The following is a 27,418-nucleotide window of genomic DNA, read 5'->3' on the forward strand; positions in this document are numbered from 1 at the left end:
GAAATTTTTCCTTAGTTCCAGGTTGGGTCTCTCTCCGACTAGCTTCCAGCCATTGGTTCTTGTCCTACCTTCAGGTGCTTTGGAGAATAAGTTGACTCCCTTCTTCTTTGTAACAGACCCTCAAATACTGAAAGGTAGTTACCATGTCTCCTAGTTCTTCTCTTTGTTAGGCCTAGTTCCCCAACCATTCATCATATCTAGTTCCCTCACCCTTCTTAATACAGTTTAGCTTCCAGAACCCTTATAAATTTTGTTGCTCTTCTCTGCACTCTTTCTAGGGTCTCAGCATCTTTTTTGTATCATCACAACCAGAACTAGATGCAGTATTTCATGTGTAGCCTCGCTACTGCAGTATAGAGCATTAGTGATCTTAATGCTACCCATCTTTTGCTGCATCCTACGACTGATTAATAGTTGCTTGTTCTTTCATTGTTTCCTTGCTGTCAGATGGAACTGAACCAGAGGTGGTTTCAGCAGGTTCTGAACAGTTCTGGAGAACCAGTAGTGGGATTTTTGAGTAGTTCGGAGAACCGGTAAACACCACCTCTAACTGGCCCCACCCCCATCTATTCTCTGCCTCCCGAGTCCCAGCTGATCAGGAGGAAATGGGGATTTTGCAGTAACTTTCCCCTGGAGTGGGGTGGGAATGGAGATTTTACAGTATCCTTCCCCTGCCATGCCCACCAAGCCAAGCCACGCCCACAGAACTGGTAGTAAAAATTTTTGAAACCCACCACTGAATTGAACCATCTAGACTATTAAGACTAGGATGGGCAAAACAGGCTCACATCTACACTCAGGTGTGGCTCTTGCTAGGTGCTGTGTGGCCATCTCTCCATTTAACCAATCTCACGAATTCATGTGAAAATAAAAAGGAGAGGGGGAAACCCAGATTTTGAGCTCCTGATAGAAAATGTAATAAAGGTGCCAATGATGATTTTAAAAGGAGCAACTCGAAATAATTTCACAGAACCTTCCATGAAAAATTTTAATATTAGTATTTGACAGGTATCTTTCCTACTTAGCATCATTGTTCATCTGAGCCACCCTTGAGCATAATAATAAGGGAGTAGAAAGAGGGATTATTTACAAGCAGCCACTGAAAATATGTTCAACTGTTCTCACATTCAAAATACTGTCTTGACTGAGAGTTTTCAACAAAAATAACCCAGACCTTCTTTTCCAATTCAGAAAACCTTATGCACTGAACATGCTGGCCTCTCACATTGAAATAATTGAGGAATTGATCACATTCCAACAAACTCCAACAAACAGTTCTAGGAAGTACGGCCTGTGCTGTGCTTCTTTTTTAAGAGAGCAAGGAAATATATCCCATTCCATAGGTCCTTGGAGTAGATGATCTTATCAGAATGGTAAGTATTAATCAAACGTTTTGAAGCAAAAAGCCCTAGTTTCTTTAAAATGTGGGATCATTGTTAAAAAACAGACCCCTAAGTTTCTAAACTGTGTGGAATTTGTTATTTATATGTCACTTGTATCCGAAAGGTATTAGATGTTTTTGGAGAACACAGAGAGAGAGAACCATGTTTTTTTTTATAATGTTGCGGATAAAAAGTTGGAACCAAATGGAGTACAGATAGTCCTTGATTTACAACCACACTTGGGACAAGGATTTCTTAATGCAGTTGTTAAGCAAGTCATGCCTAATTCTGTGACCATTTTAGCCTTGTTTGTTAAATGAATCTGTCAGGCCTAGTCCAAGAATAACATAAAATAATCCAGCCAAAGTTAAATTCTTTATTTGCTCATACCAGTAGACAGAATCTTGCCAGACTAAACCTTTACTATTCTCAACCAGCTACAACATGGGAGATTCTTGGGAGTGCCTGTCCCGACTCTCTTCCTCTGCCTCCTATCCAGCTCTGGGTTATGTTATCTTTTATATTGCTCCCTCTCCTCCTTGGCGTGTGCTCTTTCCTTCTTGGGAAACTGCCACTTCACTCTAGCCCACCATACTACCTGCCACTCGGTAAGCACCATCCTTCACAGAATCACTGCAGTCTTAAGGGAATCACATGACTGTTAAGTGACTCTGGCTTCCCCCATTGTCTTTGCTTATCAGAAGCTGACTGAGAAGGCTGCAAATAGTTATTACATGACCCTGGATGCTGCAAACTTCGTAAATGCATGCCAGTTGCCAAGCACCCTATTCTTGATCATATACAGTAATACCAGGGGGATGCTGCGAGAGACCTAAGTATGAAGACTGGTTGCAAGTCACTTTTTCAGTGCTGTTGTAATTTTGAATGGTCACTAAACAAATTAGTTGTAAGTCAAGGACTACCTGTGTATAGCAGTATACAAAAAGTGTAATATTTAGATAAATACATGTATTAGAGAAATGCATATCTGTTGTGTGCTTTTTATGAAAATGTGAAAAACAGGCACTGGAATCAAATTTCAAAAAAAATATATCAAGCACTATTGGTTGGGTTTTGCTAAAATCCACTCACCAAGGAAGGCCCTATTTGTTGATAACTTGCAGCTCATCCTCTCTGCTGTCATGGCCAGCATTCTTCCATCCCTCTAAGCATCTCGGAGGTACATCGAACATCTTTCTTCAGAGCCATATCTTCTTCTCGATCAGTTGGAACCTGAGGTAGAAACCCAGAAAAATGTCAATGATTTAGAAATGTGGAAGACATAACCCTTGTCCAATGGGGATTCAAGACTTCTGGAGCCTCCACCACTCCCTCTAACTGTTAAACATCCTTTAACTCTTGAGGGACAAATGAAATCAAAGTGCACCAATCAAATGGAAGCTGCTGAAGAACGTTCTCACCCATTTTAATGTAGGCAAAATTATTGCATCAAGTTAAAGATAATGACAAAGACCATGCTGTTCTTTATAGAATGGAAAGAAAAAAGCCGCTGGTCCCACTAAGCCAATTACCCGTTCATGTTGACATTTTGTTTATTTATCAAATGTATACACTGTCTACCTCACTACAAGTTGCCGTCTACTTACAACCACACTTGAGCCCAAAGTTTCTGTTATTTATTATTTATTTTGTCGCATTTCTATGCCGCCCAACTCCCAAGGGACTCTGTTGCAAAGTGAGCCAGTTGTTAATTGAGTTTTGCCCCATTTTTTTTTTTGCTTTTTCTTTTTTTTATAAACACTTTATTAAACTTTTATTACATTAAAAACATAAAAAAATATTTCACTCAACAACAGCTAATTGTGGTGTTTTTCTTGTGACAATAATTTGTGCATTATTTACAAAAATTAAATTGTGCATATTTACATTCTTATTTTATCAATTACTTGTACTTAATAACTATCTATCTTCAATCTAGAATCTATCTTCAATTGATTAACAATCTATCTTCAATTGAGTTTTGCCCCATTTTATGACCTTTCTTGCCACAGTTGTTTAAGTCAGTGTCCCCCAACTAATTGGGCACCAAGGACTGGTTCTGTGGAGAGAGGTTTTTCCATGGACTGGAGAGGGCGTCGTTTTGTGTGCTGCCTGCATCCCATGGATGGAGCTTTGCTTGTTTGCGTGGTCCGGTTTCTGGTATGCTGCAGCTCAGTGCTAGACCACAAAATGGGGTTGGGGCCCCCTAGTTTAAGTGAATCACTGCAGTTGCTAGTGACACTAGTTAAGTGAATCTGGCTTCCCCATTGACTTTGCTTGTCAGAAAGTCGCGAAAAGTGGTCACATGACCCTGGGACAACGCAACCCTCATAAATACGAGTCAGTTTCCAAATGTCTGGATTTTGATCATGTGACCATACGGATGCCGCAACGGTCGTAAGAGTGAAAAACGGTCATAGCTCACTTTTTTCAGTACCGTTGTAAATTTGAGCGGTCACTAAACAGACTGTTGTAAGTCGAGGACTACCTGTATTTAAGTGATTCTGGGCGGTCTATAAGTAAAAAGAAAAGATAATTATCCATACAAAACTGAAACCAAGTTAAAAAAATGGAGAGAGCACTCTCAAGCCACCAGGCACCCCCAGGGTTACATCCCACATTTGGATCCTCGTGTTGGTTGACAGAGTCAAATCTTAATGCTCTTCTAGAAAGCAGCAGAGTGGGAGCTGAACCCACCACAGGGGGCCAGATGTTCTATAGCAGTGGTGGTGAACCTTTTACACACCGGTTGCCGAACAGGTATGTGCTTCTTGCGCTTCACGCGGCTCCTCCCCCATGTGCTGTGTGCGCAACCGCATCATCTGCGTATGCGCACAGCTTTTGCACATGTGCCCCACTGTGCACTGTACACACACCCACACTGTCGTCACATGTGTGCAGGTTTTGTGTGGCTTCCCTGTGCACTGTGCACAATTGTATCATTTGCGCGTGTGCATGGTTTTTATGTGTGCAATGCACATGCGTGAATGCCATCTGCGCATGCACGCACCATGAACCTCTCGCACACATGCACAAACGCGCGTGCATGCACAGGACAGCTCCGAAGAATAGCTGGGCCCCTGAATTGCATGCATGCACACCAGAGGCCCAAACACCAGCTGGGGTGTGCACACATGTACAGCTGCAGGTGAGTTGGGGAACAGCTCGCGTGCCTGGAAAAATGGCTCTGTATGCCACTTCCGGCACGCATGCCATACTGTTCTGCCCCAGCTACGGATCCCAAAGAACGCAGCACACACAAAGTCTGTACAAACCTTAGTTTACTAATTAAAGACTACTAATGAGCTTTCTTAGTAGTTGTTCGAACACAAATATAGTTTAAATCAGTCTTTTCTGAACAAGGGCTGTTAATTTAACTTCATTAACAGCCGACAAGAATCCAAAGAATAGTAACTCAATTCCGAGGCACAGTATTTCAGATAATTGTAATCTTACTGTGGTTGTCAAAATGCCCAGAAGCAATTTGCAGGAAACTGACAAGAGAGAAACAAGAGCCGAATCAAACGTTTCTGGAATCAAGACGCGAAGGAATATGAACGAAGTTGTTTCCTGCAAATTGCATCAGTCATCATCCTTCCTTAAATAGGCTAGGGGAGTGGCCAATTAGCCCAAAGCCTTACTCTCGAGGAGACCTCCTCCTGAGGAGCCACTTCTACCTTTTAACAGCTCTGCGCGCTCGTGCATCGAGAAGAGGCTCCTCCTCTTCTTCCTCTTCACTTATGGGAGCTTCTGGAGGTTCTGAAGGCCCTGGCTGAATCTCCGCCTCTGGCACCACATCTTCTCCAGCCTCCTCATTGTCTGACTCGAGCGCCAGCTGCACAGGCTGCTGGCGCAGCACCACACCAGCCTCCTCGCTGTCGAAATCAGCTACTAACTGCACAGGCCGCTGACGGGCCACAACACATAGGTTCACCATCACGGTTCTATAGGATGGGGACAATGACAAGAAGGCTCTGTTTCTATACACCGTTCATCAAGTTTCTTGAACCGACTGAGTCTGCCACATGCTCCTCTTGAGTGACCACGTGGGACAGGCCAATGTAACTGGGTGGTTCCTCAGATAGTCTGGTCCCATACCATGAAGAGCTTTAAAAGTCATAACCAACACTTTGAACTGGACTCAGAAGGAAACTGGTACCCAATTCTCCTCACGCAACCGAGATGTTACATGCACGCGCCTTCCTTTCTACCCTTTATATTTTTCTTAGTTTGTAGGAGCTTTCTTATCTTTGCAACTTCAATACAAATTATTACATACATAAAAAATAAAAGTCAACAAGGAAGCTATTGTCTGCGGAAACCATTTGAGTCTGCTCAGATCTATGTAATTAAATTGAAGGCCATTTAGCAAAGAAACCGTGCAATATTATCTTCACACATAGGAGAGTATCTTGAGCAGGCTGATTGTTATCAGAAAAACGAATCAGCGACGGCAAGAAATTATCAGATAAGAGTTTGTGCTTACAAGAAACGATTTAAAAAAACACACAAAAACATCAGTTTAGGAAAGACATAACTGCCGCAGGAGATGGTAGTGAAGAAATACTATTTCTCAAGTTTTAGAATCATGTGGCAAATGTGGTAACGTGAACCTCCGATGCCAGAGTCCTGAAACATGCTTCACATATTAAATTCAAAGTAACAATAAGACAATTCCAGTATTACATTTATGTGGAAAAGAATGTTTTTACCGATTGAAGGGGGAAAAGTACCTTTGTCTTTTACTCAAACCTCCTAAATACCCTATCATCAAGGGATCTGGCTGGGATCTCATTTAGCAGCTCACCGTTAACCTCATTAAATCTTCCTTTTGCCTCTTTGTGTTTGCAAGGCTATGGGTGTCTTCTTCGACGCTGAGCTTTTGCAGACATCTGTTCCAATAGGCTTTGAGATATAATGCTTGTCAAATTTTTACAGGTATTTATGCAGTCTTAATCTACAGAACTACTTTGGCTCCTCTGGATTATTAAATTTTTATCCAGGCGTACCACAGTACAGGCAGAGAGATAAGGGAGTTGGCTTTTTTTCAAACGGTCTTTATTATGTGCAGATATACTTTGTAATCCATTTGTCACATCTTCTGCAGCTCTGGCTGCACGGAGCTTGAGAATGGTCAGCTTGGGGCTCAAGCCCATCTTAATCTTGTTAAAGTTGTTTTCTGCTGCTCCTCTGGTTCTTTGATGGTAATCTGCTCTTTCTCTCTCTCTCTCTTTTTTTGTGCAATAGCACTGCTGAGGCTGTCTCCAAATAGCCCTACGACAATGGTACCAAGGGATGGGGGCATAATGAACATAAAAAGTAGGTTCTCAGAAGCAGGGTGTCAGGGTTCCAAGTAACACACCTCATGAAAGGAGACTCTGAGGTTTGAAGTTCCTCAAAGTTCCATTTTATTAGAGATGTCATATTGGCACATCTGGGAAAACCCGAATCTGAAACCTTCCAAGTTTTCCCCACCCAACTGAAAGTCCAAGTCCCTGTCCAGCACCCACAAGTCCATCCCGTGGCCCAATCAAAGCACCATCCCAACTGGAGAGGCATCCCAGTTCCAACCCTCCAGGTGCAGTGCAAGATGTCCTTGACTCTCTGAGAAAAGGATGTTATTATGACTATATATCACCCGTGCTCCATACAATCCCCCCTCCCAGTTTCCCACAGTAGGAAATGTGGCAGGCCTGAAGGCCAATGCAAAAGATGGCTTCCAGGCCTGACACAGGGGGGCTTAGAATCCATTACTGAATAGCAGGTCAATCATTAGAGCTGGTTTGGTGTAGTGGTTAAAGTGCTGGCTTAGAAACCAGGAGACTGTTACATGCGCAGAAATGGACAGATTAACTTTAGAGTTACAGGACAAGGAGGACTCTAAATACTATGAAACATGGAATAGATGGTACCAATGGATAAACCGGAGGAAAGGAAATGGGTAGAGATGAAATTTAGAAGAAATTAATATAACAAAAAACAGCACTGTCAGAGGGATAGAATATGGAATATTTTATTGTATGTCTGTATATATGTACATATAATACACATAATATATTTATATAGAATAATGGAAATTAGTCAATAGGTGAAGTTTATGTACTGTATATGTAAATTTGTTTCTCAATTGAGAGAAACTTGTATGTTTTTAAATGCCTTTTTTTAAATAATAAAGTTTAATTTAAAAAAAAAAAAGAAACCAGGAGACTGTGAGTTCTAGTCCTGTTTTAGGCATGAAAGCCAGCTAGGTGACTTTGGGCCAGTTACTCTCTCTCTCAGTTCTGTTCAACTCACAGAGAGGTTGTGGGGAAAACAGGAGGAAGGAGTATTATGCATATTCACTGCCTTGAGCAGTGAGTATTATAAAGTAATAAAGATAGGGTAAAAATTTAATAAAGAAATAAGTAATAAATAAACTTTCATCTAATATTATTCCTATGCTGTAATATAAATAAGATGAAACTTGTTTAGGATACAACCCCTCTATTACCATAAAACTGGTATTGATCCAGTTTGGTTAAAACTGCTTTTATGAACAAATATCAACAAAAGTGCATATAGTCAAGGCTATGGTTTTCCCAGTTGCAATGTATGGCTGTGAAAGTTGGACCATAAGAAAGGCTGAGCACCAAAGAATTGAGGCCTTCGAAGTATGGTGCTGGAGAAGACTCCTGCAAGTCCCTTAGACTGCAAGGTGATCAAACCGGTCACTCCTAGAGGAGATCAACCCTGACTGCTCTTTAGAAGGCCAGATCCTGAAGATGAAACTCAAATATTTTGGCCACCTAATGAGAAGGATGGACTCACTGGAGAAGAGCCTAATGCTGGGAAAGATTCAGGGCAAAAGAAGAAGGGGACGACAGAGAATGAGGTGGCTGGATGGAGTCACTGAAGCAGTAGGTGTGAGCTTAAATGGACTCCAGAGGATGGTAGAGGACAGGAAGGCCTGGAGGAACGTTGTCCATGGGGTCGCGATGGGTCGGATATGACTTTACAATTAACAACAAATCAATCCAGAAGGATTCTGGGTGACGATCATTTGAAATTATCTTCACATTTATCTATGCCTGGCTATCTCTTTTAGTTTAACTTTTCATACAAGACTGGTCCATGGCAAAAAGTAGGAGAGGAGATATACTCAAAAATGCCCACCAGATTCAGGATACAAATCTGGTTCCTTAATATAACATTCTTGACATAACTCTAAATAACTTGGATAATCCGTCAGTGAGATAAGCTATTGTTTGCCAATTTTTCATGTAAATATAAATGACAGACTTACCACTAATTGATTTTTATTTTAATCGCCATAGTAAATTACCATTTAGCAAACAATTGTTTGTATTTGCCCAAAATCTTGCCTGTTTTTCAGGCAGCTAGCCAGTCAAACCAACAAGTGAAACTTCATACTTGTGATCTTTTATTTCAATAGAATATAGGCTGCCACAGTAAATACACTGAAGTGATTCCATTATCTGAAATGACTCTGAAGATGCTGAGGACAAAATTCAGACCCAAAGGTCAGTTATTATCTTTCTTCTGTCTAAAATACATAACCAGCACCTCTAAAACAACCATTTAGGTAGCAAACCAAATATTCTCTCATTCTTACTTTGACAAATCACTCGTTTTCTTTAGTATGCAGTATTGAATAAAAGCATTCACTTAAATACCAGTCTATTGTAAAGAATACTTTCAGTATTGTAAAGTATTCTTTACAATAAGTTAACTACAATCTAGAAAACCATGTCCTCTGGTTCTTAAAATACAAGGAAACACTATGGGGTGTGTTTCCCTTTCAAATTCAGTCAAAAGCAGCTTCACACCTTATATTTTTAAAGCTAACTACTTTAGAGATTTTAAGTGCATTCTTCAAAATGTAACATATGAATGACGTACATAAAGATTTAAATCATAGACATCTTCTTGGCATTTAACCATGATTGGCTGAGGTTTCCTGACTAATGTCAAGAAGGTTTGCTGATAGGGAAAATGTAAATTTCATGTACTGATAAAAAAAAAAAAAGGAGGATTTGTTTCAAATTAAGGAGTACCCCTAGGAGCTTAAAGATGAGAATCTTTAAGTGAAAAGTTGTATTTGGGTCAATATATTCTATCCTTCATCCTAGGGCCAGGTATCAGTAGTAATACATGAAAGTCAGAATTTATACAACTAAAAAAGTGAAAGTGGTTAATTATTGCTTGACAGAACTGTCTAGAATTCTGAGAGCTGTAATCCAACATATCCATATAGGATAGAAGGTTGGGGGAGCTGATAAAATGCCTCTGCAGTTGGCTGAAACTTTTGTTATTGGCCATAACAAAGGGATACCAGTCCCCAAACCACATTTTTCTTCCTGTGAGTTTTGAGATTTTTCCTGTTCATTACTGGTTAAAACTGGCAGGACAGTTTCCCATTATTTTGAAGCAAGGAGTGCTTAGAAACTGAAGCATAAGCCCTGGAATAAGAGAAAAATGCCTTCTGGGCTGAACTGAAAGTAACTCTTCACAGTATTGTGTGAATACAAAATGCTACTACCATCATGTATCTACTCCTGTTTTAGGGGATAAATGGTTGTCTCATCCATAAAATCAAACCGATCTGCATTCCTTAAAAAAAAATAAGAAATTAATGTAGGATAATAATGAATAGAATAGAGAATATCAGAGTTGAAAAATACTTTGGGGAGTCTTCTAGTCTAACCCCCTGCTACCCAATACTCCTTCCTTCTCCTATTTTCCCCATACAACAATCTTGTGAGGTTGTTAGGCTGAGGTAGAAAGATGGGGCAGGGAAGAACAGAATCTTTTGTCCATCGCTCTTTTTTTCATATCAGCTATTACCTTCTCATCTTCCACATAACGAGCTATTGACTCCTGACAGGGAGGGCCTAGAACAGGAGTCGGCAACCTCAAACCCTGAAAGAGCCATAAAGGTCCTAACCGGAAGCAACCCGTTCAATTCTGGAGCCGACTGGATGTCCGGTTCCCCCACCATAGAGTCTCCTCCTAGTGCTGTGTCCTTTTTCCTCTACCTGTCCTAACCAAAAGCCCTATCAATTGTGGAGCCGACTGGAAAACCTGCCCCTTGCCATAGAGTCTCCTCATGGTACGCCATGCTTCCCCCCCCACCAACCGGAAGCTCCTCTCAAAATTGTGGCGCCAACCAGCAACAGGGAGCCGCAGCAGAGGGATGCAAGAGCCACATGCGGCTCCAGAGCCGCGGATTGCTGACCCCTGGCCTAGAACAAGGTCACTCAGCTGGCTTTCATGTCGAAAGTGGGACTAGAACTCTCAGTCTCCTGTTTTTTAGCCTGGTACCTTAGCCATTAATCCATACTGGCTCTCTCTCAAGGAAGATTTTCCAGGTGTTTTTCAAAATAGCCCTGCTCTAGCAGCAGTATCAAGAAGGAATTTAGTCATTTAATTCATATAGCAACTTCTTTCCAAATCTGTCAAGGCATAGACCTCATCCCTCTTCTACTTGCGTGTGTTTGGGGATTATGTGTGTGGGACCTGGCCTTTGGGTGTCAAGTAAATTTCATTGTATGTGTATACTGTGTATGCACATACAATGACAATAAAGTTTGTTTGTTTGTTTATTTATTTATTTATTTATTTATTTATTTATTTATTTATTATTACATTCCACTTGCAATTCTTTTAAATATATGTACTTCTCGAGTCACGACCACAATTGAGCGCAAAATTTAGGTTGCTAAGTGAAACATTTGTTAAGTAAGTTTGCCCCATTTTGCAACTGTTCTTGCCACAGTGGTTAAGTGAATCACTGCATTTGGTTAAGTTAGTAATGTGCTTGTTAAGTGAATCTGGATTCTGCATTGACTTTGCTTGTCAGAAGCTTGCAAAAACTGATCACGTGGTCCCCCATCGTAAATATGAGTCAGTGGCCAAGGGTCTGAATTTTGATCATGTAACCGTGGAGATGCTGCAAAGGTCTTAAGTGGGAAAAATGGTCATAAGTCCCTTTTTTTCAGTTACTTAGCCATTACAACTTTGAAGAGTCACTAAATGAACTGTTGTAAATCAAAGATGACCTGTACCAGAATGCCAATCCAATGGCAGTCTCTCTTCGGCACCTCATGATCTACTTATCACAAGGAGAGGCCAAAGGGTGGAGCATTCACTCTTTCCCCCCTTTTCTCAATTATTCTGCCCTTGTCTAATCTGAGATTATCACGTCCTTTTGCTTTCTTTAACAGATTAATAGAGTTGGAAGGGACCTTGCAGGTCATCAAGTCCAACCTCCTTGCCCAAGTAGGAGATCCTATATCTGCCTCTACCTAGGATCGATCTCACAACCTCCTGATTGTGAGGCAAGAGCTCCACCTCTAGGCCACAACAACTATTCTTTAATCAGCTACATCCATGGAGCCCTTTTTCTCCATGGGAAGCAGCTAACTCCGTGCCAGGCTTTGGCTGTCTCTGGCAATGTTTCCTGTCAACCCCTCTGTTTTCTCTCACAGTCACAAAACCTGCATCCTTATCCATTGCTAATCATTGCTCATGTCCAACTTGCAGCAATGCTCACACATTGCACCCATCCAATGAGTTTCATGACTAGGCAGGAACCCAGATCTGGACTGATCATTCCTATTTGCATTTGTCTAGGTTTTTTTTAGTTACCACTGAAATACACACACCTGTGTGTTTGTGTGTAAAACTGCTGTGGCTTTCTGCTTTAAGTTACTATTTGTATTAGTATATTGTCTCTACTCCCTGAAGTAGAAATACTGAGGGGTAGAATTTCACTTACGCAAAGAAACCGCTCAGTCACAGCAGTGGATTTGACACTATATTGAACTCCTTACCCTGATGGCAATCCCGTCGAAACAGTTCCACCAGAAAACATCTCAGTTCTCTCTCTAATTTTAACTATGGAATAAAAATACCTTGCCCCTTACTATCCGAGGCTAATGAATCCAGATGCATTCTAGCTATGAGTTCTCGTGAGGGAAGGAACCTCCCTGCTGAGGAAGGAAACTCTTCTGCATACAAATTATCTCTCTGGGATACAAGAAGCCCAAACAACCAGCTAGAACAATGAAGAAAGCAATGAGAAAGATCTATAGTAAGTAATGCCTTGTCAGTAGAGTTAAACTTCTCTGGCTTGTTGTTTTTGCACATCTCCTATGTGGATTAGTATAATCTACCAAATAGATATGAAAGAGCATGTCTGCTTAACCTTGCAGGCGTAAAAAAAACAATGCTTTTGAGAAGTGTGAAAATGTTTCAGACCTCAATGGGAAACAATACCTGTCAACAGGAGTACTGATCTACCACCAGCTTATCAAGTACTTAGAAGGCACCGGCTGGGCAAGCACAAGCAAACGACAGCCAATGACTTAATAGTCAGCCATCAACACCCCAATCAACGTCTGAAAAGCCACATATAACAGGCACCACATAAATACCACACACAGAGCACAATCTCCATTAGAGAGAAGTTCCCTGAAGATGGGCTCCAGCACAAATCCAGAAGACAAAACCTTTGGTCCTGGTGACCAACCCAGATTGCATTCTACAGAATACCTGTAGCTCAGGGTTGTTTCTGGAGTTGGAGGTGGTCTCTGAATTTGGTAGTTTGTTTTCAGACAATTCATTACCCAACCAGGCAACATCCTCATGATTTTACCTTGTTGCGTAATAAATTATCTGCAAGCGAACAAGCAAGCAGAGAGACCATTGACAATTCCACATTTCAGAGTTCGTTAGAGTTCTCAGGCTTAAGCAGAGCTAATTGAGAAACAAGATTCACAATCTGGAGGACTCGATCTGATTGAGGAAAGAATCACTGAGGCAAATCAGACCATAATTTAATGGAAAGGTTCTGAAACCTCCTATTTGCATTGACTTCAAGTATTGGATGAACAGAGGGAGAAAGGAATCCCAAAGATATATTTTAGATAAAAAGGTATGATCCATCACAGATGCCGTCGTAATATGGATGCTCCACATTATGGAGGCTGCTATTGCCTTGTCCTTCTCAGCTAACAACAAAAAGAACAGCGTATACTTGGGAAGACTGACTAGTCTTCACCTGAACAGTTGTAGTGTTTACGATTCTGAAAGTTTGCCACAAAGATGATTTTTAAGTTCTTTAACAAAATTCTTCTGCATATGGTAATACATTTTTTCTTCTGCATGAAGATGTCCATGCCTCACTGAAGGATTAGTAACCATAGATCTTGACTAGGCTATAATGGAATGTTCAGTTTTACATTTGACTTCAGTATGGCCTAGTGCAGTGATGGCGATTCTGTTCGGCGCCAAAAAGGTCACACAGAAACATTGTGCGTGCAAGCATGCACGCTCGTCGTGGCCGCGCTCTGGAAAAGCCAAATTTCCAGGTTCTAGCATGCATGTGCACCTGACAATCAGCTGGCCGGTGCCCATGCACACACCAGTTTTTGGCACTGCCACGTGTGCGAAGGACAGCTGATCGTTGCATGTGCGCCAGAAACCCAGAAGAAAAACAGGCAAGGCTGCACTTGGCGGGCGACATGGCTTTGCGTGCCACTTTGGTCACGCATGCCATAGGTTCACCATCACGGGCCTAGTGAAGTCATTTGAGCACAATATACACGAGTAGGCCTTCCTTTGCAAGGATCCAACTCTGTGCATGCAGGATTCTCTACATATTGCAAGAATATCCTCACCAATCTAGTGTCTGGAGAGTTACTACCTAAACACACCTGGAGGACACAAAGTTAAAGAAGGTGGAAGTGCTGCATTAAATGGCCATCTAGGCTGAACAGTGCCATGTGTGAGATCTTCCAAATGCTAGATCATTCCTATGGTTGTTTGTTTTTTTCAGAAGTTCAGGGCATAATAAAAGAAAACAACAGCCACACCAGGGAATTTTCATATATTCTCTTGTACAAATACGAGGCTTATGCCTTGATTTAGCCATTGCTGCCCAGCTTTAAACAGTATTTCCAGAACCATTTCATAGAACTGAAACCTGCTTGATAGAATAAAACACAACAAACAGTCCTCATCTTTCACATTTTTTGTAACAACAGGAAAATTATCACCACCCTTAAAGGCTTCTCATGCTTATTGGCAGGGTGATCATTTGTCTGGACTTTTGTAAATCACTTAAATTGTCCTCTGTTTCCTTCCTAGTTTGTTTCATTTTAGATCTTTGACATTTGGGGCTGGGAAAAAAACAGAGATGCCTTTCTGAGGCACCAGCCCAAAGATGATATTTATCTTGTAAGAAGTCTTGTCATTAGAGGAAAACTTTTAAACGAGCTGCTAGCTCCTCTTAATAATTAATGGCCAAAAAATGTTAGCACTTTGAGCCGGTGCTTCGAGTCTGGCCTATTCCATTTAAAGTTTGAACATATTTGTATTTACTGTAATTCCACCTTTCATCCCTTAATGTCAGATGTGAATGCAAAAACAACACGCTTCCATGTAATGTATCTTTTTCCTGACTTTCTTTAAAAAATATATATATATCTTTGGGATTTTTGGCTGGACTTTTGTATACCACTTTAATTGTACTCAATTTCTGAACCCTGAGCTAAAGTCCAAAAGAGAGGAGGGCTTACTTCTTTTGCTTTTTGCCTTTTCCCTCTCAATATTCCTCCCCCCCCCATTTAGCTGCTCCTTCCTCAGTGGTGGGTTGCCCCCGGTTCGCACCAGTTCTATAGAACCGGGTGTAAAACCGGTGGGAGGCTCCGCCCACCGACCCCGATGTCATCAGAACGCTTCGCGCAAGCACGGCCCCATTGCAAACCGGTAGTAAAGGTAAGTAGAACCCACCCCTGCACACTACCCATTCTCCTGCAGTGGGTGTGAGAGAAATTCTTTTTGCTTTTGTCCCAGTAAATGAGTGTGAATGAGATTATGAGCAGAAATAAGTCTGTTAGCCTTTTGGAAGTAGGATCTACTTCTCATGCCTCCTGCTATTTTTCCAGTTGGATGCAGCCATCTCATCACATTTACACAGGGATCATCGTTGCTTTGAAAAGTACCTTTTGATGGGCCTCCTCAGAAAGCTTCATTCTGATGGTTTCCCATATGGGTGTATAAACTGAAATCCTCCAGAACAAACTTCTGCCTTAAAACGTACTTTGAATGAGCCTTGTGCTCTGTATCCTTCAAATACCGTATTTTTTGGAGTATAAGACGCAGTGGAGTATAAGATGCAGCTTAGTTTTTGGGGAGAAAAATTGGGGGGGGGATCTGCCTACCAGGTATTCACCTGGCTAGCGTCCTTAGTCTGGTCAGCTTCAGCACATTAATTTGTTGGTTTTTATCTCCTGCTTGGGGATAAAAAACAGCTTCTAAAGCACAACCGATCTTTGGAGAGAGAAGCAATGAGAAAAGCAGGCAAAGCACGGAGATCCCTTCACTCGCTAGCGCCTCATTAGGGCTGCAAAAAAGCTTCGAAAAAGCTACATTCGGAGTATAAGACGCACCCAAATTTTCAGCCTCTTTTAGGAAGGAAAAAAGTGTGTCTTATACACCAAAAAATACAGTATGTCCATCCCTATTTTAAAGTTTTTTTAAATCCCGCTTTTATTATTTTTATAAATTACTCAAGGCAGTGAATGTACAGTAACGAATACTCCTTCTTCCCCCTATTTCCTCTGCCCCCCCCATAACAACCCTTTGAGGTGAGTTGGGCTGTGTGAGTGATTGGCCCAGAGTCAGATAGCTGGAAGTCATGTCTAAGGTGGGACTAGAACTCACAGTCACCTAGCTTTTAGCATGATGCTTTAACCAGGAGACTAAACTGGCTTTGTATGCAAATTTATGGCACAAGTTATGGAGGGGAGTATAGGTATTTGTGTACACACACACAAATGTGTGTTATGTGCTTTTCACATAACATTACAGCTAATACGATAATGACTATGAAATATATCAGAAGGGTGCAGGGGAAAATGTTTCGGTAGAATAAAAAGCATGGGTTTCTCCAGAGCAGCTCTTCCAGATATACATTAAAAACATGCATTTTTATTCAAAAACTGATTGTCACCAACTATCCCCACCCACTTTATTTAATAACTTTGTTTTTAAGGTATTTACTGAAAACCAGGATTTCTTCAGATGGGGGAAGAAAACTCAACAGAAGACATCATGCTTGTTTGAAGCTGTAGCTTATGCACCTCCTTGGATCGCAAGAAATGCCGTTCGCCTCCTTCCACTCAAGATTACACCTCCTGAAAGCACTTTGTAAAGAAATAAACAAATAAAGTTGGATGGGGAGGGCAACATTCACCGAATCCTGGGATATAGAAGAAACGTGCATACCTCCTTAATGCTGCAATTACATTTTGCATTTGGCATTCCCAGGGGAAATGTTCTCCTTGGATGAGGTGCACATTTCGCTGTGGGGAGATTAGTCAGCAGCCACTGTTAATTATGCAGGAGAACAAAATGCTACTGGTGGAAAATATGTATGTTTCCAGGAACACATGTTGGTTTTAATGCAATCTGACAAGCAGCAGAGGAAAAAAGAGGAAGAAGCCAAAAGTGGGAATTGTATCAAGACAACCTTAACCAGCGGATGTAAAAGATGATTTTGGGTTATGCAACAAGTGATGCTCATTAAGTTATTCCTTGGACTTAAGGTTTTTAATAGCCAAGAGCTTTGAGGCATCAGTTATTGCATTTCTAGCTCATCCTCGTCCTTCTTTACAATTAGTGTAATTTACATCCTAGATTGAAAAGTGTGTGTGTGTGGGGGGGGGAGGCTGAACTTGAATTCAGAATCGTGAATATGCAGGGATTTTTTTTTATTTTTTTATTATTTTTATTTTTAAAAACCAAGGAAGACCTGCTCTCCAGGTCTTCCTTGGTTTTATTCAGCAATGCTACCTGAGTGATTCCAGGAAATTGATGGGCAAGACTATATTAGTTTGTCTAGCACAGGGGTCAGCAACCTGCGGCTCTGGAGCCTCATATGGCTCTTTCATCCCTCTGCTGTGGCTCCCTGTCATTCAAAATATGCGTCACAAGCGCCAATGTGTGACACCCGCCAGCACGTGATTTATTGAGCTTTTCAACCCCCAGTAGGCCAACCAGGGATAAATCCAAGAAAAATTTCAGAAGAAAACAGAACATTTAATTCAACTACATATGCTAGTTTTGTGGCTACTCAAGAAAAAGTCAGGCATGAGAGGGGTTTTGTGGCTCCCGGTGTTTTCTTTTCTGTGGGAAATGGGTCCAAATAGCTCTTTGAGTGTTTAAGGTTGCAGACCCCTGGTCTAGCATATCCTTAAAGGCAATGGTGTTATTCAGCTGGTTAAATCTGGTTCGGGCGAACCAGTAGCGGGAGGCTCCGCCCACCCGCCTGGATGCCATCACGTCCCATTTTTTACACTCTGCGCATGCACGGAAGGCCCTGCGCATGTGCGCGCATGCTCACATTTGCGAACTGGTAGCGAAGATAAGCGAATACCACCCCTGCTTAAAGAGAGAGAAAATTATGAGCTTGGAATGGCAGAAAAAAGTTTGGATGAGACAGAGGTGTGAACTAATCTACATTTAGCTCTTTCTTTCTTTGTTTGTCAGAATAGATTTAATTCATCCTTCCAGATCCTGATGCTTTCCAGATTATTTGTTAGGCGTGAAGAATCGGGACCACACATTAAGTTCTGGTTAAGAACTGGAACAACCTGCCCCCAGAGATACGCACGATACCAGACCTCCGGACTTTTCGTCGGGCCCTGAAAACACATCTTTTTCACCTAGCCGGGCTACCTTGATCCCATCCCTTCAATTTTAATTTGGAATTGTTTTAACCCGGGTTGTTTTAATTGGATAGCCAAATTATTTAATGTTTTTAAATTGCTTTTAAATTTTATATGTTATGTTTTACCATGGCTGTTCACAGCCCTGAGTCCTGTTGGAGAAGGGCGGTATACAAATAAAATAAAATAAATAAATAAATAAATAAATAAATAAATAAATAAGATAATTTATTGCTCATGCCTATATGTAAGAATCTAGTTAACAAACAGCATTAAATTGGTGCTAGATAAGAATCAGTTAAAAAGGGGTTGGACTTAGACTTCTTGGGAATGTAGGAATGTGGGAATGTAACAACTCTAGGCTGATTACTCTTTTGACTCTTCCCCCAGTGTCTGTCTGCTCTTCTCCTACATCATTTGAGATAGCAGAATTCCCAGCCAGCATGGGGCTTATGCCTTCTGGAGTTGCACTGCTAACACATTTTACCACGTAGTGGAGGCTGTTTAAAAAATGAAGAATATTTAACATCGCATATTAGCTGATGAAAGTTATTTCTTTTCCAATCACTCAAATGGATTTATTCTGAGAGACAGAGAAAACATTCCCCGATTGCTATTTTAAAAATAATGTTCCTGCCTTTGTGAAAGCAACTACAAGAGCTTCTCCACCCCTAGTCTAATTATATAGTGTTTGAGATATCTTTGGTAGGAGCTTCTGTTTCTTAAAAAGTACTAATTTACCCATCATGTCTACCTATGTAGACAAAGTAGGTTGCAAGCAAGTACCAAGCACTGAGATGTAGTCAATGCAGCCTCCTGGAATTTACAATGGCTTTGTTTGCTCCAGCAACAAGGTTTGGAACCAACGCCAAGCCATCCCCTGGTCAGTCTAAGTAGGTTTAACCCCCAAATATGTACTCATTTGGGGAGGGGGGGAATCAAGTTAGATGTAGCTGTGATCAGTCATGACCAATTGCCATTTATTCCTGGGGGAAGGGTGGACACTTTTGCCACTTTTCTCCTGGCAGACCATAATTCCTACATGGAAGACTTTCATGGAGAAAGTTCCCGCATATTTTTTTTCTCTTGTAATTTAATTGACATATGGGAAATCCAGACGTTATAGGGACTGCTCAACAGAGGACTGTATAATAAAAGTGAAGTTAATCTCATCAACCTCCTAGCCTCTTGTAATTGAGATAAGAACTGTAGGGTCCAGAGGTGGGTTTCAGCAGGTTCTGACCAGTTCTGAAGAACTGGTAGTGGAAATTTTGAGTAGTTTGGAGAATCGGTAGTAAAAATTTTGACTGGCCCCGCCCCCATCTATTCTCTGCCTCCCAAGTCCCAGCTGATTGGGAGGAAATGGGGATTTTGTAGTATCCTTCCCCTGGAGTGGGGTGGGAATGGAGATTTTACAGTATCCTTCTCCTGCCATGCCCACCAAGCCACGCCCACCAAGCCATGCCATGCCCACCAAGCCACACCCACAGGACCGGTAGTAAAAAGTTTTTTTTTTTTTTTGTAAATATTTTTTATTTATTTTTTCAAATTTAAACATAAAAACATAACTTTCAAGAGCAAAAATCTCAATCCGGTCATAGATGGTTACCATGCTTACATTCCTTTCACAAGCTCAATTCACAATTTCCATTACATCTTTTATAAGTAAACAAAAAAAGAAAAAAGAAGAAGATAAAAAAGAAATTCAAAACTTAAGAAAAAAAACAATTTTACCTCAAATTTCACATTTTCATCTATATAAATCCATTATATCTATCCAAAATTAGTTTCAAATTCACTTTCACTCATTTTTACATCTGCATAACAATTTTAAACATATCTTCATTCTTCTTTACCTTATATCTCATACAAGTCATATCAAAATAATTTTTACAATATTCTAACCTCTTATTAAGTGTTTACCTTACAATTTTATCACCATTTATTCTTAGTTTCAATTCAATACCACTCCATTTTTATTGTATTTTATAAAACAACATTTTATCTAATTTTAATCCTTTGACCCTTATCCTCAAATCAGTTTACCTTAGGTAGTAAAAAGTTTTGAAACCCACCACAGGTATGGTCCTATGAGAATTTTAGTACAATTCTAAAACATTTACTTGTCCATCAGTTTGATTGTAGATGGTCAAAAAAAGTCACCACTGATACAACTGTGTGCCCTGAAAACAGGGTCCCCCAAAGTGATAAATATCAATCCACACATGTCAATGGAACTATCCAAGGGTCTTTTGTTAATAGTATTCTTATTATTCATAGTACTATTAGTTGAACTAGTATTTATTACATTATTTTCATATAATGAATGTTTGGGGTTGATGAATCATCTAAAACCTTATGATCTGCTGAAGACTTCGGAGACCTCTGCCTTAAAAAAAAAAAAGGAATCATATTCAGTTATGCATTACACTAGCCAACAATTTAGAAATGTTTTTTTATTTTTTCTTCTATATATATAGTAGAATTGGTGATGAGAAAAGCTCCAAATGTGCTCCAAGATTTGCTTTCTAATAATGTTTTAACTCTTAGAATGGCAACTTCTTATATAGGTAGTCCTTGGATTATGACAGCATTCGAGACTGGGATGTCCATTATTAAGGGATGCAGTTGTAAAGTACAACATCACACAACTACATTGCTTAGTAACTGAAATGCCAGCAGTCCCAGTTGTCATTGTAAAACCTTGAGATCAACGTGGGTCATTGAGTGATAGTCTCACATGACCACAGTGATGGGTTGCCCCCGGTTCAGACCGGTTTGCAAGAACCGGTAGTAAAACTGGTGGGAGGCTCCGCCCACTGACCCGGATGTCATTAGAAGTTATCTGCGCATGCGGGCATGATGCGAACCAGTAGTAAAGGTAAGTAGCACCCACCCCTGCATGACCACTACCTGGGAAGAAAAAAGAGTCCCAGGCAAGCAGAGTAGTGGGTGAGGGCTATGGGCCAGGGGGCAGTTGCTGTGGGTTGGCCCTAGGGAGCTACCTCAAACACCATGCCATAGCAAGCCCTATACAGGCCAGCTGCAAGCCCTGCGACACCGTTAATCCCTAGGCCTCAGCAAGCCCCATATTGCCTCAAGCTCCATGTTCCCTAGTGCCTTCCTGCAGCACCATTTCCCCGCCCATAGTTCTCACTCACTGGCTTTCCTGAGATTTCTGCTTCTTCTGAGGTAAAGAAAATGATAAAGAAGATCACTGGAAGGGACAGTAGGGTGTGTGTGTGTGTGTGTGTGTGTGTGTGTGTGTGTGTGTGGCAAGAGGGGTGTTGTAAATGTGGGCCAACCAGTGGTGGGGTTCAAATAATTTAACAATCAGTTTCCCCAGGATCTGGTTGGCTGTCATGGGAGGCATGGCCCATCCCCGTCCTCAAGCTCCAATGCACATGTGGGATGAGCCTCCTGCAATGGCCAACCTGACCCTGGGTGAACCGGTTGTTAAATTACACCCCACTCCCGTGCTATTAAAGTGGATCATGAGCACTGCACTGCAATGGAGAAATGGCAAATAGAGCAACTGGCATGAGGGAAGGAGGAGGAGCAGGGAGAAGAAAGTGGGAATGCGGCCTTCTCCTTTCCTTGTGCCAGCTGCCCCATTGCCCATTTCTCCATTGTAGTGCAGTGCAGCACCTAGGATCCACTTTGATAGTGGGGGGGGGGGGCGGTGGAATTTAACCACTGGTTCGCCCAAACTGGTGCAAACTGGCTGAATCCCACCACTGGGGCCAGCCCAAATTTTTTGTCATGTGACTATGGGGGCACGGTGACAGTTGGAACTCTAAGGAGTGGTTGGAAGTTTAAAAAAAAAATTCCCCTGGTTTTTAACATCAGACCAAACCTCCCTCCTCATAAAATCTCACCAAGAAAGAGAGGTGGAAAAATCTTGCCCTGCTTGATCAGACCAGTTTTGATTTTATTGTTTCACTTGACAGATTGATCTATGGGATATAAAAGCAAAAAAAGTTAGAACAGGGCCAGAGAATAATAAAGAATGAGACAAAACAAACGCAGAAGGGTAATGCCATGTATGGCTCGCTATAAAACATTATTAATTTATGGATGTAAAAGATTCCGTGCTAAAATGCAGTGGTCCCTCTCAAGTTTACAAGTTTGTTATGGATTGATTTATTCATGAAATGCTTTGTTTCTATGACAACTTGGTTTGCCTGTGGTCTAAATACATATGGGCATGGCAGGAATTCTTGAGTACAAAACAAATTACACACCACCATCACTACCTGAATAGTTTTGTGCCTTTAGGGATTCGGCAGAAACAGTCTGAAGGATAGAAATCACCATATGGGTGCCATGCTTAGGAAGATTGCCTGATAAAGAATGTCTCTCTCTCCCTCCCTCCCTCCCTCCCTCCCTCCCTCTCTCTGTATCTGTATGTGTATATGAAACCTACAGTGTAAAAAGAAAAGATGGAAATGAGAGAAGAGAAGGAGACTTATGCAAAGATAAAAGGAATGCCAGCTGTAGTTGCAGACATCCTAACGTACTGGAGAAAAAGCCACAGATCAAAGGACAGTCTTTTCTGCCATAAATAATAGCCCTTACAGGAGGTCATTAATATTCATAACGGTAGTATAGCTAAAAAGAAATGGGGAGAAACATAGTTTAGTGAGAAGCTGGTGAGGTCTGTTGGGGGCGGGGGGGGGGGGGAGGAGAGAAGGCAGAATAAAAGCAGAAGTATTAAGCAGTAAAAGGATACCGAGGCTCCCAGGGAAGGGTTGGTGAGAGAGCGGCAAAGCAAACCACAACAAAAGATCAGAGAGCAAAAGTCAATAAAAATACCCAATGAGAAAAAAAACCAACTTCTGTAAGAATTGGGGATGGCAGGCAATGCATGAGAAGGAGGGTAAAAAGCAGGGAAGGACAAATGTATGGAAAAGAAAAGTGAAGCCTGAAGGAAAGGGAGCAGGGATAGAAATGGTTTTAGGGACATATCAGAGAGCTGTTTTCAAATTCAACTCACATGTGTTTTGCCCCAAAATTGTTTACGGCAGGAATGCAAACTGATGCTTTTCAGATTTTTCACAGTACAATTCTTATATTTTCTGGCCGGTGCTACTAGGCATAAACGAGAGTTAAAATTTAAAAAAAAAAAAAGGTGAACATACCAGTAATAAATTTGGGTTGCTCCATTCTTCCATTCCTTTATTTCAGAAAATATCTACAAATGTATAGATATCAATGATCTAGAGATTGATTTAATTTATACAAAGGCACAAAAAGAACGTCTCACTCTTCTACACTAGACGGGTAGTTCTTGACTTACGACCATTCAATTAGTCAAAGTCACAATGTTGCTGGAAAAAGTGATTAATGATTGGTCCTCACATTTATGACCATTGCAGTGTCCCCCATGGTCACGTGATCAAAATCCTGGCCCTTGGCAATTGGCATTTATTATGACAATTGCAGCAATTTAGGGTCATATGATCACCATTTGCAATCTTCCCAGCCAGCAAACAAAGTCAATGGGGAACTTTTAATGATAATGCAACTCCATTAACTACTGTGGGGATTTGTTTAATCAACGCAGCAAAAAAAAAATGGACGCAGCTCACTTAACAACAGCTTCACTTAGCAAGGGAAGTTCTAGTCCCCGCTGTGGTTGCGAGGAGGATTGCCTGTACTCAGTAGAATAGGAATAGGCAACCTCTTACCCTACAAAAATGATAGTTTCCACAATCTTTGACTCTTGGCTAGTTTAGCTGGACCTCTAATGAGCTATCTAAGAAATAGATCACATGAGATATTTAATCCTCTTTATTTGCATCAGTTCTAATCTAGTTTTTCAGAGCTGTCCAGAGCAGTGGTAGAATTCAATTTTTTTTTACTACCAGTTCTGTGGGCGTGGCTTGGTGGGCGTGGTGTGGCTTGGTGGGCATGGCAGGGGAAGGATACTGCAAAATTTCCATTCCCACCCCACTCTGGGGCCAGCCAGAGGTGGTATTTGACGGTTCTCCGAACTGCTCAAAATTTCCGCTACCGGTTCTCCAGAACTTGTCAGAACCTGCTGGATTTCACCCCTGGTCCAGAGTACTACAAAACTGTTATCTGATGACTTGATACATTTCCAACTGGCGTTGCCACTTGTGCTGGCCGATATCCCTACTTTCAAATCACCAGTGCACAATGTTCCCGTTTATGAACTAAGTAAATGTTATGTAGATTGCACAGCATGCTGTTATGTCTATTTAAAAAAAAAAAAAAAAAATTCTGGCAGCAGAGTTCAATTTTCATCAGGGCCATAGTACAACCTTCCTTTCCCAGCTGACATCCCAACAAACAAATGACTTAGTATATGTAACCATAAAACCTCCACAAATAAGAGATTTTCTCTTTCAGTAATTCACATGGGAATCCTGGCTAAAAAGTGGAGAATTGTATTTTATTTCATCATGTCAAATCCTGCTGGAAACTGGGTTTCCCTGCCCACAGGGATTTAAAAAAAGAAACTCCTGCAGGGCACACTCAGTATTATACTGTGTATGTACATCTAGATTTTCTTAGACTTCAAGAATCTTAGCTTACCTTGGAGCCAAAACTGTTCATCAGTCACTAGACCTCCATCAGTTAAAACCAGAGGTTAAATTCTTCACTGGGCCCATGGATTCAAATTTTTGTTCCTGCTGATTAGAATTTTTTTTTAAAAAATAGTCTTCTTTGTTATCACATTATGGATCCTTCTAAACAAGAATGGATAGATAGAGAATGTGAATCTAACTTCCAGTACAATAACTCCAAGATGATGCAAAAACGGGGACTCATACAACTGCAAAGCGTTCCTCAGTGTGGTTCGAGACAAAAAATAACTAATGAAATAAATACTCTCCAAACTGTTTTTTGCATGTCGTTCTTTTATGTAGACATCGAAGTAGATGAATTTCTTCCTTTTCAATGCTTGAATTTCACAGATTTGCACTCTTTTATTTTTAACAGCGTCAGCCTAAACAATGATGGTGATACACTGATCATTCTCTATTAGAGATCTCATCTATCTCATCAAACCACAACACTAAGTCTAGAGCAGTGGTGAAATCTAATATTTTTTACTACCGGTTCTGTGGGCATGACTTGGTGGGCGTGGCAGGAGAAGGACACTGCAAAATCCCCATTCCCTCCCCACTCCTGGGGGAAGGATACTGCAAAATCTCCATTCCCATCTCACTCTGGGGCCAGCCAGAGGTGGTATTTGCTGGTTCTCCGAACTACTCAAAATGTCCGCTACCGGTTCTCTGAACTGTTCAAAATTTCCACTACTGGTTCTCCACAACCTGTCAGAACCTGCTGGATTTCACCCCTGGTCTAGAGATTAAAACAAATTCTCTCCAGAATTCTGATTCAGTGAAATCTGGGTATTTCATTTCCAGTGGATTATGGAAAGCTAGTCAGAATGAAATGAAGCTGTCACTCTCCAGAAGGAGGGGGCTACAGGGTTAAACCGAACTGCATTTACTCTCTAAATTTTGGATGGTTGCTGAAGGACCTTTTCTATTTTTGAATTTTTAAGTATTCAACCCACATCAATGTCAAGCTTTTCTTGATGAACAGAGATTTGGTAGTTTCTACAATCGATTTGCCTTGTGACTACCCCAGCTGAAGCTTTGTGAGATGAACTGCTAAAGATGTTTGGTATAATGTGTTCCCATTGGAGTCATTAAAAAACAAACTATTATCCCATTATCCGGTGGCAGATGCCAGTAAGAATCTTTGTGATGGAAGATTATCTAAGGCTTGGTGAATGTAGTCCATGCCTAACAGTGTTTCCCATGTGTAAGGCCTTAAATATCTGCCTACAGAGAAGTATAAACAAATCAGATTAACATATTTGGAGTTGGAAGGGACCTTATAGGTCATCTGGTCCAACCCTCCGCTCAAGCAGGAGACCCTATGCCATTTCTGACAAATGGCAGTCCAATCTTTTCTTGAAAGTCTCAAGTGATGGAGCTCCCACAACTTCCGAAGGCAAGCTGTTCCATTGGTTGATTGTTCTCACAGTCAGAAAGTGCCTCCTCATTTCTAGGTTGAATCTCTCCTTGGTCAGTTTCCATCCATTATTCCTTTCCTTCAGGTGCTTTGGAAAATAGCTTGACCCCCTCCTCTGTATGGTCTAGTGGTATCTATGGTCTAGCAGTAGGTACAAATGGGGAATGCTATGAGTTCAAGTCACACCTCAGACATAAAAGCCATTTTGGTAGCTTTGAGCCCAGCACTCTCTCTCAGTCTAACCCACCTCACAGGTTTGTTGTTGTGGAGCAAATAAGAAGAGGAAAGTTGTTGGATATGTTTGCGGACTTGAATTATTTGTAAAAAAATAATAAGAGGCACGACACAAATAAATAAACAGATAAAAATATTTTTCCTGGCTTACCTCTTTGCAAGAGAGAAAAAGTACAAAGTGACCCTCAAAGAAAGGAACCAAAATAATTTCAATGGGGATAAGATTCCTAGAACATAACGCCATTTGCCAGCAGACTAATTTGACGTGTAAGAAGTGATAAGATGAGGCTCATTCCTGTTTCAGCCTATTAGTACTCACTCAGTATTACATCTGACTCACATTCTGACCTGATTTCTTGCCAATTCCCTGTGGCATCAAACCCTGAGCTTCAGAACTCTGCGGCATGTTCTTAAGATCTCGGTTCTTTTGAAAAGATAGCGAGAATATTCAGTGCCTGCCAATGCTATTTACATTATATTACAGCACGAATGTTAGCAGGTCAAAAATCCAAGTAAATTATTTACAGAAAAAGAAAAACCCACATTCTGCAGAGAAAACTGTCAACTCACTAACACCGAGGATTTGGTTCCCATTTATATTCTAGCCTCGTTTACACCATTCTGACAGTCTGGAGAAGATTTGCCAGGAATGTAAGTTAACAACATCCTGTTCTAGGTCTTTTTGCACAGCTAGAATAATGAGAAGGACCAAGATCTTAGATTCCTAACCCCCCCCCCCACACAAAATACAGGCAAGACAATAACCTCCCACATGGTATTACAGGACATACTGTAATGTCTCTTTGCATTTGTTCTTGCAAGTTTAGTTTAGGAATGGAGAGGTATCGTTCAAAGCTATCTGTGACTTAGATAAGCAGGAGATTCTAGATTCTTTTACTTATTGAAATTACTGTTAGGGTCAAAGGCGACCTGTCAGAAAAGACAGCTGTTTTGAAATGCAATCATACCTTCTACTCTTCTTGTTCTCAGGTTTGGCTTACGATCACTCATTCACACTCAGAATACACTTCAGCAGAATACATGTAGTCCTCG

The 27,418-nt window shown here is 41.0% G+C and overlaps 1 long non-coding RNA gene across 2 annotated transcripts; it reads right to left on the reverse strand.

Moving 5' to 3' along the window:
• Nucleotides 1–20,009: 20,009 nt before the first annotated feature.
• LOC117677356 (uncharacterized) lies at nucleotides 20,010–24,797 on the reverse strand. 2 transcript variants are annotated; one of them, XR_015732875.1, is made up of 4 exons: nucleotides 24,677–24,797; nucleotides 23,112–23,203; nucleotides 21,994–22,071; nucleotides 20,010–20,504 (listed from the first exon to the last, which is right to left on the reverse strand). It is a non-coding gene; the product is annotated as an uncharacterized LOC117677356 (long non-coding RNA). The 2 variants fall into 2 exon arrangements; XR_004594769.2 differs by lacking the exon at nucleotides 23,112–23,203 and adding an exon at nucleotides 23,257–23,309.
• Nucleotides 24,798–27,418: the final 2,621 nt, after the last annotated feature.

This window comes from Pantherophis guttatus, chromosome 3 (assembly GCF_059756535.1).
Source record: "Pantherophis guttatus breed Tessera chromosome 3, ASM5975653v1, whole genome shotgun sequence".
NCBI classification, from domain to species: domain Eukaryota; kingdom Metazoa; phylum Chordata; class Lepidosauria; order Squamata; family Colubridae; genus Pantherophis; species Pantherophis guttatus.